Here is a 6,000-nt window from a genome sequence, read left to right on the forward strand (position 1 = left end):
GGGCTACAGTGGCAGAAGGCAACACTAGGAGCCACTCCTCAGCTAAGAACAGGAAACTGAGGCTATAATTCACCACAATTGGAAAATGAAAAACTGAAAGAACACATTGTTGCTGCCCATGTCCATCCCTATATGATCACATTGCATCCATCTTCATATGGCTACTTCCAGCAGAGGATAATGCACCATGTCACATACCTGACATAATCTGAAGCTGGTTTCTTAAACATGACAATGAGGTCAATGTACTCGAATGGCCACCACAGTCACAAGATCTCTATCCAATAGAAAACCTTTGGGATGTGGTGAAAAGGATGATTCACAAATCTGCAGCAACTATCGTACATTATGACATTATGTCTCTATGGACCAAAATCCCTAAAGACATTTATCAGCAACTTGTAGAAAGTTTGCCATTAAAAATGAAGGCAAAAGGGAGTAAAACCCGGCATCAGCAAAGTGTATCTAATAACAGGGCAAGTGAGTGTATACATACAGTACACAGAGTGCATGTATATTACTCAAAATATTGCAAATTAAAAACATTTTTAAAGGGCTTAAATTGTTAAGTACTAAAACATAGTTGGGTTTCATCATAATTGTACTGATCCGCAAAATTAAATATGTAACTCAGGCCACAGAAAAAAGCACAAAATACCTAAAATATGATACCAGTGGTACAACTGCAGTTTATTTCTCAACCCCTATAAAAAAATTATATAAGCTAATGATATGTACTCCACAATGGTGTCATTCTGTCATCGACCGAAAAATAAAAGTCATGGATTTCAAAATGCAACTATGAAAAAAACAATTAAAAAAAAAAAGTGCCTTGAATAGGGGATAAGATGTCTGTTCGCAGGGGGTCCCAGCGGGACTCGGCTCCATGCCTGTTGACGGGCGACCACAGAACTCTGTGTTTATTTTAGCCATATGCTTTTTCTGTTATTTATTGATAGCTGTGAAAAATAATTACTGGTAGTAATACTATAGGACGGTGGTTCTTAACCTGGGTTCGATCGAACCCCAGGGGTTTGATGAGTCAGTCCCGGGGGTTCGGCGGGGGAGGTCGCAACAGGACAGGCAAACCAAGCAATTGCTTGAGGCCCCGAGCTGGCCCAGGGCCCAGAGCAGAGCCGTGTTTGCCGGCAATTCCCCCCATCACTATTAATTCCCTGCGGCCCCGCGTTAAGCTTAAAAACGCAGGGTCGCCGGGACATAGCGCACACCGGGACGTCACTGACGTCCCGTGCGTGCGCCCATGCAAATGAAGGCGCCGAGGACCGGAGGATAGAGAAGGAGGAAGACACGCACTGGCCAGGTTGGTAGCGGCATGTCATCTGCGGTGCTCCGACCACCGCTCCGTCTATAGCAGCAGGTCTCGGGACCGGAGCGCCGAAGTGGGCAATACACAGCCATACAGCATCCAGCCATACACTGTATGTCTGTGGGGGAACACTGCCTACATCAGTGGTCTTCAACCTGTGGACCTCCAGATGTTGCAAAACTACAACTCCCAGCATGCCCGGACAGCCGTTGGCTGTCCGGGCTTGCTGGGAGTTGTAGTTTTGCAACATCTGGAGGTCCGCAGGTTGAAGACCACTGGCCTGAATAATGTGGGGGAACAATGCCTGCCTAATGTGGGGGAGCACTGCCAGCTTAAAGGACATCTGCAGCGTTACAAACACTTATGTCCTTTAATGTGGAGGAACACTGTCTGCCTAATGTGGGGGAACACTGCCTGCCTAATGTGGGAGAACACTCCCTGCCTAATGTGGGGGAAAACTGCCTGCCTAATGTGGGAGAACACTTCCTGCCTAATGTGGGAGAACACTTCCTGCCTAATGTGGGAGAACACTCCCTGCCTAATGTGGGGGAACACTGCCTGCCTAATGTGGGAGAACACTTCCTGCCTAATGTGGGGGAACACTGCCTGCCTAATGTGGGAGAACACTTCCTGCCTAATGTGGGGGAACACTGCCTGCCTAATGTGGGAGAACACTTCCTGCCTAATGTGGGAGAACACTTCCTGCCTAATGTGGTGGAACACTGCCTGCCTAATGTGGGAGAACACTTCCTGCCTAATGTGGGGGAACACTGCCTGCCTAATGTGGGGGAACACTGCCTGCCTAATGTGGGGGAACACTGCCTGCCTAATGTGGGAGAACACTTTCTGCCTAATGTGGGGGAACACTGCCTGCCTAATGTGGGGGAACACTGCCTGCCTAATGTGGGGGAACACTGGATGCCTAATGTGGGGGAACACTGCCTGCATAATATGAAGGAACACTGCCTGCCTTATGTGGGGGAACACTGCCTGCCTAATGTGGGGGAACACTGCCTGCCTAATGTGGGGGAACACTGCCTGCCTAATGTGGCGGAACACTGCCAGCTTAATGTGGAGGAACACTGCCTGCCTAATATGGGGGAACTCTGTCTGCCTAATGTGGGGGAACACTGCATGCGCCTAATGTGTGGGGGAACACTGCCTGCGCCTAATGTGTCTTAATGGTTTTATTCATTTTGTGCACCTATGTATAAATATATACTTAAATATATACCACCTATGTTTTGAATTTGAAAAAAATCATATTTTATTTTTCCAATTAAGAAGGGTTTGGTGAATGCGCATATGAAACTGGTGGGGTTCAGTACCTATTATATTTATTATATAGGAAGACATGCAAGAACTTTATTAGCCTTCCCTGTGCTGACTTTGCAGTTCTCTCTAAAACCATACTAATAAAGGCTTTACACATAGGGCAACCCGTATCCCACCCCTGAACATAGATAGTATACTAGATATCAGATGGCATTTTACTAGTCAGATAAAGAAAGTTACATATGAAGGATTGATAGCTTTATGCATAACACTAGTCTGTTATGTAGACAAGTGGAATTGGAGCCTCTCTGTAACAAATGTGTTTTGCAATACTTTGTTATGTTCTACTTTATTAATAAAATAAAACATACAGTGGAGTTGTTGTTTACAGTATGCATGGAGTGGCATGTCAGCATGCACTGTCTATGGGAGAGTGTACCCCCTTGTGTGTGCCCATGATAATGCCCGATGTATATGCTTAATATGGCCATCACAACAAGGTCAGGCGCTTTTCTAGGCAAACAAGCTAAATACAGCAAAACACCTTATATGAACAGGGACTTACTGTAAATTTAACACAACATCAAAGGGCAGTACAGTGATCCCTCAACCTACAATGGCCTCAACATACAATAGTTTCAACATACAATGGTCTTTTCTGGACCATTGTAACTTGAAACCAGACTCAACATACAATACTACGGACAGTCCAGATCTGTGAAACATGTCAATGACTGGAAGAACCGACCAATCAGAATGGGCATTCGCTGGTAAAACACCTGTATTACTGAAGCGTATGCACTGACTGATGTCTGGTAGCGCCCCCTACAGTACAGGGAGGTATTACATGTTCTGTACACTTTACCTGTACCAGGGTTACCTGCTCCTTTTGACACAAGGTAAGGGCGACTCCATGTTACTTTTTTAGGACATTGCGGGTTCTGTACAGGACCCTGAAGAAACTTCTGTCCTCTACATAGACCAGTGTTTCCCAAGCAGGGTGCCCCCAGCTGTCGCAAAACTACAACTCCCAGCATGCCCGGACAGCCTTTGGCTGTCCCAATCATGCTGGGAGTTGTAGTTTTGCGACAGCTGGAGGCTCCCTGCTTGGGAAACACTGACATAGACAGTGATTACAGCTTCCAGCAGATCTTTATTACTTTTATATGTAAGGATTTGCTGTATCTATATTAGTTATCTACTAAGTTTTCTTTAATCCTCACTTTTTTCCTATTTTTTTGATTACATTTTGGTGGCTTCAGAACCAATTACCAGGTTTCCATAGAGTTCTGGTCTCAACATACAATGGTTTCAACATACAATGGTCATCCTGGAACCAATTAATATTGTAACTTGAGGGAACACTGTATATTAAAGGACATCTGCAGCGTTACAAACACTTATCCCCTATCCTCAAGATAGGGGATAAGTGTTTGATCGCGGGGGACCGAACGCTGGGGCCCCCGGCGATCTTCTGTACGGGACCGCGGCATGATGTCGCGGCCGGCACGTCTCCTCCATACATCTCTATGGGAGAGGCGGGGAGGCAGCATTCGTGCCTCCCCGCATCCCCCATAGAACTGTATGGGGACGGGGAGGAGACGGGGCGTCACCGTTGACTTCTAGGTCGACGCTACGTGCCTTAGTGCTCACCATGAGCGCTTATAGTGGCGCCCCGTTAGGGTGATCAGGGGGGGTCCCAGCGGTCAGACCCCCCGCGATCAAACACTTATCCCCTATCCTATGGATAGGGGATAAGTGTAATGCCGCTGCAGTTGTCCTTTAAAATCAATTACAGAGAGCCTCTCCCTAAAAAGAGTCTGTTTTGTACAAACCAACCAATCAGACTTCGATAAGCAGGATTAAAAACAAAACAAAGTGATGGGTTGCTATGGCAACAATGTGGTAATAGTCATAGAACAGTTATTAGGCATCAGGCCCCCTGTGCAGAGAAAAAGTTGACCAGTTACCAATAGCAACCATTGCTACTTAAAATAAATAAATAAAAAAAGGCCTCTGAAAAATAAAAAAGCAATCTGATTGGTTGCTTTGGGAAACTAGTCCAATTTTCCTCAACCCTTGGATCTGGATAAATGTCCCCCATGTGTCTAGAATCTTGTGTCGGTTTTCTAATAACAGAAATCTCTGAGCAGTGCTAAAGGGGCTTACACCTCCTTAGAAATAAACATCATAGTGGGAACTGCATGTATAGTTTTATAGTGTTAAATGTCAGTACTAAAACCAGAGGCCTGAGGACAGTGAAGAGGAAGCCAGTGAGTTTTTACATTTATGTTCTTAATCCTTTGTAGTGAGCAAAGTGTCATTCACCCCAATCTATCAATCCCAAAGCTGCAGACTGGCCAGGAATCCACTATCACGATATGAATAGGGACATGTGCTGCACGATATGAATAAGGATGTCTGTTATAAGCTGCTGCAGATCTCCAGCTCAAGCCCAAGGCAAAGTCTTGCGGCCATTCCAGGTCTCTTCTCCAAAATGGATGCTCTGCGTCTCTGTCCCCCAACCTGTAGCACAACTACACACTACAGCCGCAGGTAGGCAAGGCATGATGGGAGTTGTCATTTTGCAGAAGTGCCCCACACCGCCTATATAAAGTAGGTCACCCCTGCCAAACCATTGTCCAGAACTAAGGAAATAGCTGTAAGTAAATATTTTGGAGCATGGTGTACTAACGCTAGATGGCACACGTGCCCGTCCACTGGTGCCAGTAATACTCACCCCCTGCACGGGTGACAGTAATCTTCACTAGCTGCGGTTCCTTCCTAGGGTTGGCTTCACACTGCGCGGGATACAGGCGGTGCCGCTCCTCTGCGTGTTCCATTGGCGGACAGCGGGGGTGGGGCAGGTACGTGCAGTCTCGTGCCCCAATGGCGGCCGTTATGTGGAGCGGTTCAAATATTTACCTCATCTGCTACTTTGTGTTACGTGTTGTTGTGATAATTGCCCCGCCAGTAGCCAACAACATGGCTATACATGTATACAGTAAGGCGTGCTCGGGCACAGAATAAACCACCAGTGTGTTCCCTGACACATCACTCATTGCTCACCATATAATGCCAGTAGGGCACCGGGCACACTCCTTTTGTGTCACATGGAGGCCATTGTGTGGTGCAATATCAAACTTTCATGAAAATTAAGGGGCACAGACTATATTTTTTTAAACTTTTTTATCAAATTACAGAGCAGAGGCCACAAGTACAGCCCTCTCCCCAGCATAAAACCGACAATATTTGATTATGGGTATAGGAAGGTTTTAGGGAGTTTTGGGAAAGGTCAAGATGGTGGGCATAGGTGTCAGTGAGACCTTAAAGAGGGCATGGCTGTCATCATCCATGTGAACCCATCCTTCACAGATTCCCCCTCATCCCATTCACCA

General features: G+C 46.2%; 1 protein-coding gene across 5 annotated transcripts in view; it reads right to left on the bottom strand.

The window, feature by feature from the left end:
• The window catches only part of DMRT1 (doublesex and mab-3 related transcription factor 1), a 171,860-nt gene extending 166,384 nt beyond the window's left edge, over window positions 1-5,476 (bottom strand). For 4 of the 5 annotated variants that reach the window (XM_056522967.1, XM_056522971.1, XM_056522973.1 and 1 more), the window contains exon 1: window positions 5,343-5,476. The gene's annotated coding sequence lies outside the window, so the exon portion shown is untranslated. Of the gene's footprint in view, window positions 1-4,930; window positions 5,069-5,342 lie in introns of those variants that run through there. The other variant, XM_056522969.1, reaches the window with a different exon arrangement.
• Window positions 5,477-6,000: the final 524 nt, after the last annotated feature.

The sequence above is a fragment of the Hyla sarda genome, chromosome 1 (genome assembly GCF_029499605.1).
Source record: "Hyla sarda isolate aHylSar1 chromosome 1, aHylSar1.hap1, whole genome shotgun sequence".
Classification (NCBI taxonomy): Eukaryota; Metazoa; Chordata; class Amphibia; order Anura; family Hylidae; genus Hyla; species Hyla sarda.